Consider the following 13,961-nt stretch of genomic DNA (forward strand, 5'->3'; position numbering starts at 1 on the left):
TATTTCTTAACTTTCATTGATGATTTCTCCAGACGCACTTGGGTATACTTCTTAAAACTCAAGAGTGAAGTATTTAACATGTTCTTGGCCATTAAGGCCTTTGTTGAAAAACAATTTGGACATCAAATTATTAAGCTAAGATCTGATAATGGCAGAGAATGTGTTAACAACAAATTCATCAACTTTTGCACTGAGAATGGAATTCAAATGCAACATATTGTTCCATATACTGCACAACAAAATGGTGTAGCTGAAAGGAAGAATCACACCTAAAAGGAAATGGCTAATTGTATGCTTCAATCTAAAGGACTTAGTCTTAATTTTTGGGCAGAAGCAATTAACTGTGCAAATTACATAATAAATCGCACTCCTACCAAGGTTTCAAAGAATATCAATCTAGAAGAAGCATGGAGCTCAATTAAACCAGATGTAAGTCACTTTCGTGTTTTTGGAAGTGAAGCATGGGCCCATATTCCAGATGAGAAACATAAAGCTTTAGAACCTAAGAGTGAAAAATGTATCTTTGTTGGATATTCTGAAGATGTCAAAGGATACAGACTTATTCCACTTAAGTCCAAAAATGTTATCATTAGAAGAGATGTAAAGTTTGCTAAAAATATATCGGCCTACAAGCCTAGTTTGATGGATGTGCCACCTCTCTCTATCCCTTCTACTTCTGAAAAAACTTCTTCTTCAGATGATGACAACAAGGATGAAAATCCTCCCCCACCTTCTTAGGATCCTCCTTCAACTCCTCATCTTCCAAAATGGGTATGTGCTACTTGGGATGGAGTAGGTGCTCTTGCCAGTGATCCTACAGATCATCAACATACACATTCTCAGTTCAATAGAGCCTCTTCTTTACTAGCTCAAGCTTCAGCGAATTATGATCTTGACACCTTTGCAAAGCTTCATGCCATCCAAATTGGGATGCAACTATGAATGAAGAATATCGTTCATTATTGGCAAATGATACATGGGACCTTGTTCCCCTTCCAAAGGGACGAAAACTTGTTAGATGCAAATGGGTTTACAAAACCAAGTATGGACCAAATGGAAAAGTTGATAAGCATAAAGCTCATCTTATTGCTAAGGGTTTTTCACAAGTTGAAGGCATTGACTATACTGAAACCTTCTCCCCTGTTGCAAAAATGAACTCTATCCGCCTTATTCTTTCCCTTGCTGCCTCTTTCAAATGGGAAGTCCATCAGATGGATGTTAAATCTGCCTTCTTGCATGGGGACTTGCATGAAGAAATCTATATGGAACAACCTACTGGATTTATACAAACAGACTCCAGCCTTGTATGTCGGCTTAAGAAATCCCTTTATGGTATCAAGCAAGCCCCTCGGGCTTGGTATGCCAAAATGGATAGGTTTCTTTTAGAAATTGGATTTTCTAGGTGTCATTATGACAATACTGTCTACACCAAGAAAGTGGGCAAGTCTCTTATCATTCTTGTTCTTTATGTTGATGATCTTATCCTTACTGGTAGTGATCCCAACCTTATAAACCATGTGAATTACAGCCTTAAAAAGAAGTTTGAAATGACAGACTTAGGACACTTGCATTATTTTTTAGGTCTTCAAGTCTTGCAATCCAAGGAAGGTATTTCCCTTTCCCAGTCCAAGTATGCATGTGATCTTCTACGCCATTTTCACATGGAACACTGTAAGCCAGCCCCTTCTCCCTTTTAGTCTGGAGCCAAACTTTTAGTCACTTGTACTTCCCCTGAATTTGATGCTACCTTATACCATCAACTTGTAGGAAAACTTTTGTATTTGACCCATACTTGTCCTTACCTTTCCTTTGTTGTTGGCCTTATTGCTCGGTTTATGCAAAATCCACATGAAAGTCATTGGAAAGAAACTAAAAGAATACTTCATTATGTTTGAGGTACAATTCAGCTTGGGATTCATTACAGTGCAGAAGCATCTCCTCTATTGGTTGGTTTCACTGATTCTAATTGGGGTGGTGACACTGATGATTGAAAGTCTACTGCAGGTTATGTGTTCACTCTTGGTTCAAGACCTATTACATGGGATTGAAAGAAACAAAGTTCCATTTCTCTTTCTTTAGCAGAAGCAGAGTATCATGGTGTCGTAGAAGCTAGTAAGGAAGCCATGTGGCTTCGTCTGATCCTGTCAGAGTTTGGCTTTCAGCAGCAGCATCAAACTACACTTTGGTGTGATAATCAAAGTGCCATTCAACTATGCAAAGATCCAGTCCAACATCAACGCAGCAAACACATTGAACTGCACATGCACTTCATCAAAAAGCTCATTCATAACCATGTTCTTGAAGTGCAATATTGTTCAACAGATGATCAAGTTACAGACATCTTTACAAAGGCTCTCACAGAGGCGAAGTTTACTAAACTTCAATTTATGGTTGGAGTTCAGGAAGTTGTCACTAAGGGGGGATAGGCTCTAATGCCTCCTTCCTTCTCCTATTGTGTCATATTTGTACATCCTTCAATCCTATCCCAAGTTGTTCGTAAGGGGGGATGTTAGGATATTCTGACACATAGGAAATAGTTAAGTATAACTTGGTCTAGTGTAGAGATAGGTAAAGTGTGTTTCTTTAATATGTACTTTTGTAACTTACAATCTAACGGTCACGATATGTAGTGATTCGATGGTTCATTTTCTCCTCGGTATTACCGACACTTGATCTGTGGCTTAACACTCGATTGGTCCGTGATCTCTATTTAAAGAGCATGGAGGGTCATTTGTAGGGTAACCATTAATGAGAGAAGCTTATGTAAATTTTCATTCTTTTATTAATAAATTGCCTAAAGTGGTCACGTTGGCTCAGGCCATGGACTGTTTCCCTCTTTGAGGGTTTTAACCATGTCAACAATACTGGTGTATTGATCTGTGATCTGTTTGTGAGCGGTGTCCTTTGGTGTTTTGTCTGAGGAACTTACCCTGTAAATTCTTATAAAAACCCAATCAACAACTCTTCCTTCAATAGTTTCACGAGATGATCCAAGACTCATTTACCTAGACACAGACTTCCTCCAATCAGCAAGTCAACACTTCCATCCTTCCGCAGATGATAGCTTTCGAGAAACGGCTTCAACCTAGATGCAGCAGCAGATCTTCGACCCAGTAGCAGCACCAAAAACTTCGACCTAGTAGCAACAGTAGAAACTTCGACCTAGTAGCAGCAACAAAAACTTTGACCTAGCAAAAAAATTTTCAACCTAGTAGCAGCAACATTTCGACTTAGAAGAAAAAATTGTATATTGACCTAAATGCAGCAAAAGAAACTCGACCTAGATGCAACACTTCGACCTTCAAGAAAATAGCCCAGTAAATTCACACGTCTGAGAGAGAAACAACCCAGAAACTTCGATTTCCTTCTCCAGCAAATCTCCTTTTATTTCTTCTGCAATTTCGTGTTCTTCTACTTCCTTCTCTTGGATATTGAACTTGTGTAAGTGATGCTCCAAATGAATCAAATTGCACTTCTATATATACCTTTTTTGTGGGTCGAATTGCCCTAGTGTAGGCCGACTTCATCAGGTAAGGCCGACTTGGTGTGGGGGTGACAATTGACTTATTTGACTCAATAAAAATTCTTTTCACATGATTCGAAAACCCAAGAAGGGTCTCACAAAATGGACAATGATTCTAATAACTCAAGAGAAAACCTAGAAGTCCTCAATGGGAACTTTGACCTATAACATGATGACTGAAACATGAAACCCATGCTTTAATGTAATAATAATAATAATAATAATAGTAGTAGTAATAATTTATTTTTCATTGTTTTGATACATACATTTCATTATGACTCAAATACAATTTATGAAGACCGAACCTAGTTACATTCTTCAACACAGAGAATGTGAGAAATGTGTTGGCATTGATAGCAAAGGTAATTAGGATGAAGGGAGCAACAAACATGATTGCAAGAAGAAAGAATAACAACTCAAAAAATGGTAAAAGAAAAGATGGTGATGATGCAAAGACTTTGGAGCCATTTTCAGTTAAGAAGATCACTTTAACTGCAATTAAGACCCACTTAGATGAAAAGAGTGTTAATCTAGGTTGTCATTGATGTCAATATAGTAGTGTTTGTGATGGAAAATTATTTAATACATGACGTTGCCTATTGATGCCCATTGATCTTAATACTGCTCATGGAGGATCCAAGGATTGAATACATACGTAATAGGAATAATGGAACCTAGCAAGAAAGATATCGGAAACCATTAGAAGAGGAAGAGAAAGAGTAAAGAGGAGATGCCATCGTGAACCCAAAGAGTAAGATGAAGAGTTTATTGAAAGCCATCAAAGAAGCAAGTTATCGGAGCAAGAGAAGTAGGTTATCGCATATGCCCAAGGTTAAGTGGTATTGGAAGAAAAAACAGGAACATTACGTCGGAGGATTAGAGCTATCGGAAGAGGAGCCATAACGAAGGAGTTAACAGTAATAAACCCTGAAACTCTTTAAAGACCACAAAAGACATCGACAACTTTATATTGACTCTTTATCGACGACTTTATTATATGCCACTGCACAAAATCTCTGATTTTGAATTGAGTTGTGGACCTTATTACTCCATTATAACTCGCCCTATTGCAATATTGCATCTACTGTATCGAAACCTTCACAAATCATAAAGACTTGTCACTCCAAACCGCCAGTTGCGATAAACCCCCAAACCACCGATTGCGATAGCATTGCGAACCCGGTCCACCATTATAACATGGCTTAATTAAATATCGCATCCGCAGTAGTCGCAAAGTTCAAAGGAATTTCAAACTTCCGAATGATAGAGTTGTGGACCCGATGAACTTATTAAAAATAGTTTATTAAATATCACATCCGCCATGGGGTGATATGGGAATATCGGTGTTATTGAATGTTTCAATTGCAGAATTCTTGTGAAGTTGCGATCATGGGATTAAGCCATGACGTGACGTGTGGGGACCTCTATTAATGTGGATTTTCATAAAGTTGCAATTGCGGGAGTCTTATGAAATTACAATTGAGATAAAATGGTGGACCCAACGGGTTTATCAAAACAGTTTAATATAATATCGCATCCAGTAGGGGCAATCGACCATCGGCTATGTTATGTGCACAACTTGTAAAAGACCTCTGAAAGTTGCAAATTTGATTGAGGTAGTGACGTGGCATGTGGGACCTCCCTGTGGGTATAGCCTCTCTTATATGGTTTCCGTGAATAATTAAGTCTATGGATGAAAGACTCTTCGATATATTTTAATATACAAGTCAGCCTCCCTCCGATAAACGTGCCTTTCCAGTCATTAGTGAAACATGTATAAATATAAGTTAAGGCACCTCATTTCTGACTATCGGTCATGTGCATCAATTATAGAATAGAACAAAAGTTCACAACTCGTGAACATGAAGGAACAGTAGAAAGAAAGCCAAAGGTCGAAAAAAAAAAGAAGTTGAAGGTCCAGCGGAAGACGAAGGTCAAAGCATTCTGTTGACTGTGTTAATCATTAAAATTTCGGACTTATAATGAATCCGTAGAAGCACAACCTACGATTTGTTAAAGAGATTGCATAAGACATGTTTGTTTTTATAATTGTGCGCACAACTTGAAGCCACGACAATCATTCTTATGAAACAATTACCGTGACAGTTAGAACAGAGGATTGAAACAGAAAGTTGGTGTGTGCAAAGCTTAGTACAATTCATTGAAGGTACATTGAAGTCGTGAAGAGACTATTGAAGACCATGATGTGTTAGTCATCATGATGTGACTTGAAGATTTTGCTTGGATGACATGAAGATCAATGGTGACACCTTCTATGAGACAAGGTTGTCATTGATTTTATAGCATGGAGACTACAATAAAATTGTAGATTGACACAATTCAGTGAAGAAGATTTTGGGAGCAGAGAATTACTATCAAATATATCTAGACAAAATATAGCAGTGGGTTGGATCCCAGAGGGTTGGTGCCCTAAAGGTTGGAGCCTCGAACAAACAAGGTAGGTTCCTTGAAAGATAGGGTCGGAGCCCTTGGGGTTGGTGCCTCAGGATTGGAAGGATTGGTGTCCTTGGCGTTGGTGCTCCTAAATCCAAGGTTGGTGCTTTGACAAGATAGGGTCGGAGCCCTTGGGGTTGGTGCCTCAAAATTGGAAGGATTGGTGTCCTTGGAGTTGGCGCTCCTAAATCCAAGGTTGGTGCCTTAACAAGACAGGGTTGGTGCCCTAGAGGTTGGAGCCTCACAAAAAGTCCAAGTTGGTACTTAGCAACAGGTTGGAGCCTGGGAGTTTAAAGATCAGTGTCTTCATCTAAGGTTGGAGCCCTATATACATTGTACTTGATTCATTATAAAGATTATATTAGTAAAAGAATTTATTCCTATTGTTCATTTTGTGTTCTAAATATAAGTGATCTAACTGGTAAAGGTAACAATTCAAAAAGAATACTAATTCACCCCCCCCTCAGTATTTCCAACAATTGGTATCAGAGCCAATACCTTCACTCAAAGCCTAACAGCTTGAAGGTTGATCATTAGAACACAAATGGCGAAGCCAAGGAAGAAAGTCTCCAATCCTCCTAAAGATGTGTCTCCCTCAACCACCAAAGTTGAAGTCAATCAATTTGTGACAGCTCCATTGTTCAATGGAAACTTTGGTATATGGGAGGCAAGAATGAGAAATTTCTTAAAGACTCAAGGCATTGAAATCTGAAAATCAGTGATTGTTAATAGCATGATGGATGGAGAATCCAAGGAGTACAATGCAAAAGCAATGAAGGCAATCTTGAATGGGTTACCAGATTCTATAAAAAACAATTTAGGAAAATGTTCGTCAGCGAAGGGTATATGGGACAAACTTCATGACCTTCACTCAAAAGGAACATTGAACATGACCACTAGTCAAGAAGATGATGGAAACCAAGAAGGAAATCCAGAACCCATCATAGAAGCTAAAATGAGAATGATGACATCAAGGCTAAAGAAGACCTAGAAGATGAAGAGAATGAAAAAGATTTTGAAGAAGATCTCCTCACTAAACGTATGGCTGCCATGGAAGATATTATCAATTTGAGAAAGGAAAACGAGGAACTTAATAAGAAACCACTAGCTAGTGACCAAGACCAAACAAGGAATAAAGTTGACCTTGTCAAGCTTCAAGTACAAGAAAAGGATGAAGAGCTTGCCAAGCTTAAGAAGGAATTTCATCAAAGCAAAAGAAAGCATCATGAAGAAGTCATATTCATGACAAATCAATTGGATAAAGAAAAGAAACGGGAATATAACTTGTCAAGCCACCTTGAACAAAGGCACCAGAGCTTGAATAAACTTGAAGTAGAGATTGGTCAATACAAGGAAGAGGCCTCCTCCCTTAGATCACAACTAGAAGAAGCAAGGAAACAAGCACAAGGAACTGAGAAGACAATGGAAGCATTGGTAATCATAGAAGGACAAGTTGATGAAGCAGAAAATGAGAAAAACACCATGATATGCCAACTAAAAGCAAAGGATGAAGAAATCTTCAGAATGAAATCAAAAATCATCTCCCTTAAAATAGGATCAAATGAAGCAATACATATCAAGGAAGAGTTTGAGAAACAACTTGCTAAGAAGAATAATGATTGTGAAAGATTGCAAGAAGAGATTGTCTCCCTCAGAAAAAGGTTGAAGGGATGGACAAATTCTTGAAAATCCCTCAAGCCTTGGACGATATGCTCAGCCATCAAAGATCCCCATTTGATAAATCAGGTCTTGGCTATGAAGGAGAATCCTCAAGAAAGAATGATAATGCTTCAAACAAAAAGGATGTGAGGAACCCAGAAAGAAATGTTGATGCTCCCAGTTCCAGCGAAGGCAAGGATAAGAGTCAAGGCAACAATGAAGGAAATCCTATTCCAAGAAGAAATGCAAATGATGTCAAGGACACAAGAAGCAATAGTTATAATCAAAGGATCTCGAGGCAGAAAGACTTCAGAAGTACATCAAAGAAACCTTCTTCTCCCAGGTACCAAAGTATATTTCTTGGTTATTGTTATTCTTGTACAAAGTTTGGACACATGGCAAAAGATTGTAGGGCATACCACAAAGATAGACACTATGGTCCCCGAAAATCTTCGAGAAGCAATTCTACAGGAAGAAATCATGAATTCTTATTCATGAACAACATAGAATGCTTCAAGTGTCATAACATTGGTCATATGGCATGTGATTGTAACTTAACTTGGGTTCCTACACAAGCTAGAACCATGCCAAAAAAGAAAGTTACAAAAGTATGGAGAAGAAAGCAAATACAATCTGAAAATCTCCTGAACTCTCCAGCCAACAACACATGTTGTTGACTTGATGAAGATATTCTTGATATTTCGAGTATTTGATGATGGGATTCTACCAAAAAGAGACCATGCAAACAATTAGGGGGACCTTGTGATTCTTGATCATTATTGCAGAAGCTATCCATGAAAGGGTCCTTATGAAATCCTTGATGAGCTATATTAACAATCATTCTTTGATAGATCATTTCTCAGGAACACTCCTTTGAAAGAACATGATCTCTTATCTATCCAATGGACTATTGTTAAAAATATTTTCCACTTGATTTCTAAATAGAAAATGGAGCAGAAGAAGGCCATCTAATGCTAATAAGTGAATAATTATGTTGTTGTTATTACAGAAGTCAAATATTTTGACTCAGGGATTTGATATGAGAACAGGTAAATTATGGACACAAATAGAGGCAACCTTCAAACAAACAGATACATCTGGGAATGAAGCTTGAAGCAAGAGCAATTGGCAACATCTGACAAAACTAAATCATTGCAAAACGCTGTCAACAAGTACAAAGAATTCAAAAGACAGTCATAGAATGGATGTCAAATCTTCTAGTAGATATAACTTGCAGAAACGTTTACTAGAACACAAAGAAAAATGGCTCATCAAAAGTACTATAGAAAGAAGATGTTGCACAGTGGAATATAAGCTCAGTTTAATGTTGGTCACTTCGGAAAATAGCAACAGTGGGGCACAATCTCTCACCATTTCATCCGAATGCAATAATGTTAAAATATTGAATGTCGGTGACTTAAGGAGAAGCACAGAAATATAGAGGAACTCGGATTTGAAGAAAGATAGCGAGAAAGACCATTTCAGTGGTTTTTTTTTCTTGTTTCAGACTATGAAGACCTCTTAAATCTGACTATGGAAGACAACGGAATATAGACAAAAATCTTTTTATCTTGAGCAATAAGAAGAGCACCATGACAGGGGGAGTAGTTTGATAAGAGGAGCAATTCGACAAGGGGAGTCCTTATGCGCTCCTTTGCCATTGATGTCAAAGGGGGAGAGAAAAAGAATATTGCCACCAATGACAAAGGGGGAGATTGTTAATCTAGGTTGTCATTGATGTCAATATAGCAGTGTTTGTGATGGAAAATTCTTTAATACATGATGTTGCATATTGATGCCCATTGATCTTAACATTGCTCATGGAGGATCCAAGGATTGAATATAGACGTAATAGAAATAGTAGAACCTATGAGGAAAGATATCGGAAACCATCAGAAGAGAAAGAGAAAGAGTAGAGAGGAGAAGCCATCGTGAAGCCAAAGAGTAAGATGAAGAGTTTATCGAAAGCCATCAAAGAAGCAAGTTATTGGAGCAAGAGAAGTAGGTTATCACATATGCCCAAGGGTAAGTGCTATCGAAAGAACAAATAGGAACATTACGTCAAAGGAGTAGAGCTATCGGAAGAGGAGCCATAAGGGAGGAGTTAACAGTAATAAACTGTGAAACTCTTTAAATACCACAAAACACATTGACAACTTTATATTGATTCTTTATCGCTGACTTTATTATATGCCACCGCACAAAACCTCCAATTGCGAATTGAGTTGCGGACCTGATTACTCCATTATAACTCGCCTTATTGCAATATCGCATATGTTATATCAGAACCTTCACATCACAAGTCTTAAAGGGATTTAACGTCAAAACGTCTATTGCGATATAATATGCGAACTCGATAGCTCCATTAAAATACACCTTTATGTAGTATCGCGTCCGGGTATCGGAAGTTACACAAATCATGAAGGGTTGTCCCCCCAAACCGTCAGCTGCGATAAGCCCTCAGACCATCGATTGTGATAGCATTGCAGACGCGTTGCACCATTATAGCATGGCTTAATTAAATATCACATCTACAGTAATCACAAAGTTCAAAGGAATGTCAAACTGTCGATTGTGATAGAGTTGTGGACCCGAAAAACTTTTTAAAAATAATTTATTAAATATCGCATCCGCCATGGGGTGATATGTGAATATCAGTGTTATTGAATGTTGTGATTGCGGGATTCTTGTGAAGTTGCAATCGTGGGATTAAGCCATGACGTGACGTGTGGGGACCTCTATTACTGTGGATTTTCATAAAGTTGCAATTGCGGAAGTCTTATGAAATTACGATTGCAATAAAGTGGTGGACCCAACGAGTTTATCAAAACAGTTTAATATAATATTGCATCTCACAGGGGCAATTAGCCATCGGCTATGTTATGGGCACGACTTGTGAAAGACCTCTGAAAGTTGCGATTTTGATTGAGGTAGTGACGTGGCATGTGGGACCTCCCTATGGGTATAGCCTCTCTTATATGGTTTCCGTGAATAATTAAGTATGTCGATGAAAGACTCTTCGATATATTTTAATATACAAGTCGGCCTCCTTCCAATAAACATATCTTTCCAGTCATTAGTGAAACCTGTATAAATATAAGTTAAGGCGCCTCATTTCTGACTATTGGTCGTGTGCATCAATTATAGAACAGAACAACAGTTCACAACTCGTGAACATGAAGGAACAGTAGAAAGAAAGCCAAAGGTCGAAAAAAAGAAGTTGAAGGTCTAGCAGAAGACGAAGGTCAAAGCATTCTGTTGACTGGGTTAATCATTAAAAGTTTGGACTTATAATGAATCCGTAGAAGCACAACCCGCGATCTGTTAAAGAGACTGCATAAGACAGGGTTGTTTTATAATTGTGCGCACAACCTAAAGCCGCAACAGTCATTCTTTTGAAGCAATTACTCCTGAAGCATACTCCTGAAACAATTATTGTGATAGTAAGAATAGAGGATTGAAACAAAAAGTTGGTGTGTGGAGAGCTTAGTACAATTCATTGAAGGTACATTGAAGTCGAAGAGACTATTGAAGACCATGATGTGTTAGTCATCATGATGTGACTTGAAGATTTTGCTTGGATGACATGAAGAGCAACGATGACACCTTCTATGAGACAAGGTTGTCATTGATTTTATAGCATGGAGACTACAATGAAACTGTAGATTGACACAATTCAGTGAAGAAGATTTTGGGAGCAGAGAATTACTATCAAACATATCTAGACAAAATATAGCAGTGGGTTGGAGCCCAAAGGGTTGGTGCCCTGAAGGTTGGAGCCTCAAACAAACAAGGTAGGTGCCTTGAAAGATAGGGTCGGAGCCCTTGGGGTTGGTGCCTCAGAATTGGAAGGATTGGTGTCCTTGGCGTTGGTGCTCCTAAATCCAAGGTTGGTGCCTTGACAGGATAGGGTCGGAGCCCTTGGGGTTGGTGCCTCAGAATTGGAAAGATTGGTGTCCTTGGAGTTGGTGCTCCTAAATCTAAGGTTGGTGCCTTGACAAGACAGGGTTGGTGCCCTAGAGGTTGGAGCCTCACAAAAAGTCCAAGTTGGTGCTTGGCAACAGGTTGGAGCCTGGGAGTTTGAAGATCGGTGTCTTCATCTAAGGCTAGAGCCCTATATACATTGTACTTGATTCATTGTAAAGATTATATTAATAAAAACATTTATTCCTATTTTTCATTTTGTGTTCTAAATATAAGTGATCTAACTGGTAAAAGTAACAATTCAAAAGGAATACTGATTCAATCCCTCTCTCAGTGTTTCCAACAAAGAGCTTTGAAGGGGCTTTCCAGTGGTATGTGGGAGTTCAGATATCACCTCTTGAATTGAAATTTATTGCTAGTCAAAGATGAGAACCCCGAAAAGTCAAAGTTGCAGAGTTAAACTTGTTGGAATACCTTTAAAGTATGTTTAAGTTTGGTGCACAACCAAACGTAGCGGAGATGGTTAACATAATGGCTAAAGGAAGGCCAAGCATATGTGGCTTTGACAACAATAGTCAGAAAACATCTTTTATTAGCCTTAGGATGAGCCAATACAACACGTAAGCCAAACGATGGAAGTCTGAAAGAACCTTAATGAATTCACATAAGGGAAGTGTGAGATAATGTAGCTCCGAGCATAGTCAGTAGTAGTTGCAGGCTTTATTATTGGCAAAGTCTTTGAAGCAAGGAAGTCCACTATACAGCTTAGCCCGCAGAGGCCTACCCTAGAAGTGCCAAGGCATGCACACAGAAGAGGTTGTCAGGACAATGTAAGCCCATGGGGCAGAGGCAACAACATTTTATTCGTGGGAGGACGACTGTTAAAAAACAGGCAACTCTAGTGCCAGATATGGTGCCACATGTCCCCACCGACTCATCAGAGAAAATGCACGCGACCAAGCGCGCTTGAGGATTAACGCAAAGAGGGGTCCATATTGGTAGTAATGCCATACTATCAATCATCAGATTGATGACAACGGTTAATAGTAGAATCTCTCTCCCCACCCCCCTCTACCAAACCGCTCACGGGGGGTGGGGGGTTCGCAAAACCACAAGTGGATTCTTCTACAATGTGACGATAGATAGACGTGCTCACGGATGTGGGACCACAAGCCATTGGATGGCTAACTAGCAGGTGACAGGGGTCTGACGATGTCATGGCATAAGACAACAAGCGATGAGTGGCAAGTGATTGTGGATTAACAAGGTGACATGTCATCCATACCGATGACATGTGGCAACCATTTTTGGACGTTTCGGGTGCCCAAGCAGGGCCATTTTTGGGTGACACATGGAACACTCACAAGAGGCCACATGGCACATGACATGAGCATGACATCATTTAGATATTAAGTAGTTTAGCCAATTGATAAGTGCTCATGGTTTTAAGGATGAGGTCACGACCCTTGGTTGTATGGGTGAAGGCACTAATGGACAAGCACTTTAGAAGTCAATAGTGAACGAAACCAGTCAACGGAGCTTTTGGCAAACTCTGCGATAATTGGCAGTTCAGACATACTTAGTGAACAATTTAACTACAACTTAGTGGCACTTGGTGTAGCTAGCAGAAATTGACATATTTAGCATAGTATTTCACAGTTTTCCATATTTAGTAATAAAGCAGAGTTGGAACTACAAATAAAGTCCCAGTGAAAACATGTAATGTGCTAGAATGCAGTTTAAACAATAGTTAACTCAGATATTGAGTTCAAAACCTCATAGTAAGGTAGACTTTGAGTTCCACACATGCATAACTCATGTTTAAACATGTTGAACATCAAAACAACATAAGAACACTTGAAGAAATATCATGACAAGTCGTGAACTTAGCTAAAATTCTAAATGGCGAATTAAGAAGTTTAACTTAGTTTGACTCAGTAATTCATATTAGAACAACAGATCAGTGACTGAAGATAGTTCGAGCACATTAAATAAGACCAATTAACAGAAGATTCATGCAAGAATAAAAGTGCAAGTTCAATAAAAAACAAAGAATCTGAAAGCATCAATCAAAATTCTTTATAAGCATAATCAATTGAGAAAGATTGTGTGCATTGTGTAGTGTGTGCAAATTGGGTTGGATTGATGTTGCTAATATAGTTGGTGATTTGTTTAGTAATCAGAGCTTGTTGAAAGTGTTTGTATGGTGGTTTTGGTGAGTTGTTGAAGCGAGAAAGTTTATTTGTTTATGAAAGAAATGGCCTATTGATTTTAGTTTCAAAATGGATCAACAGGGTCAAAAAGTGGTAACTTGCATTCCATGGGCAAGAGCCCCTTTCAGTAGTGACTGATAAGCGAGCAGGGACAATAGTCCCTTTTAGCGAAAGTTAATAAACGAGCA

Source organism: Pinus tabuliformis, chromosome 2_2, assembly GCF_031772625.1.
Source record: "Pinus tabuliformis cultivar Carrire ecotype Pingquan chromosome 2_2, CPIR1, whole genome shotgun sequence".
NCBI classification, from domain to species: domain Eukaryota; kingdom Viridiplantae; phylum Streptophyta; class Pinopsida; order Pinales; family Pinaceae; genus Pinus; species Pinus tabuliformis.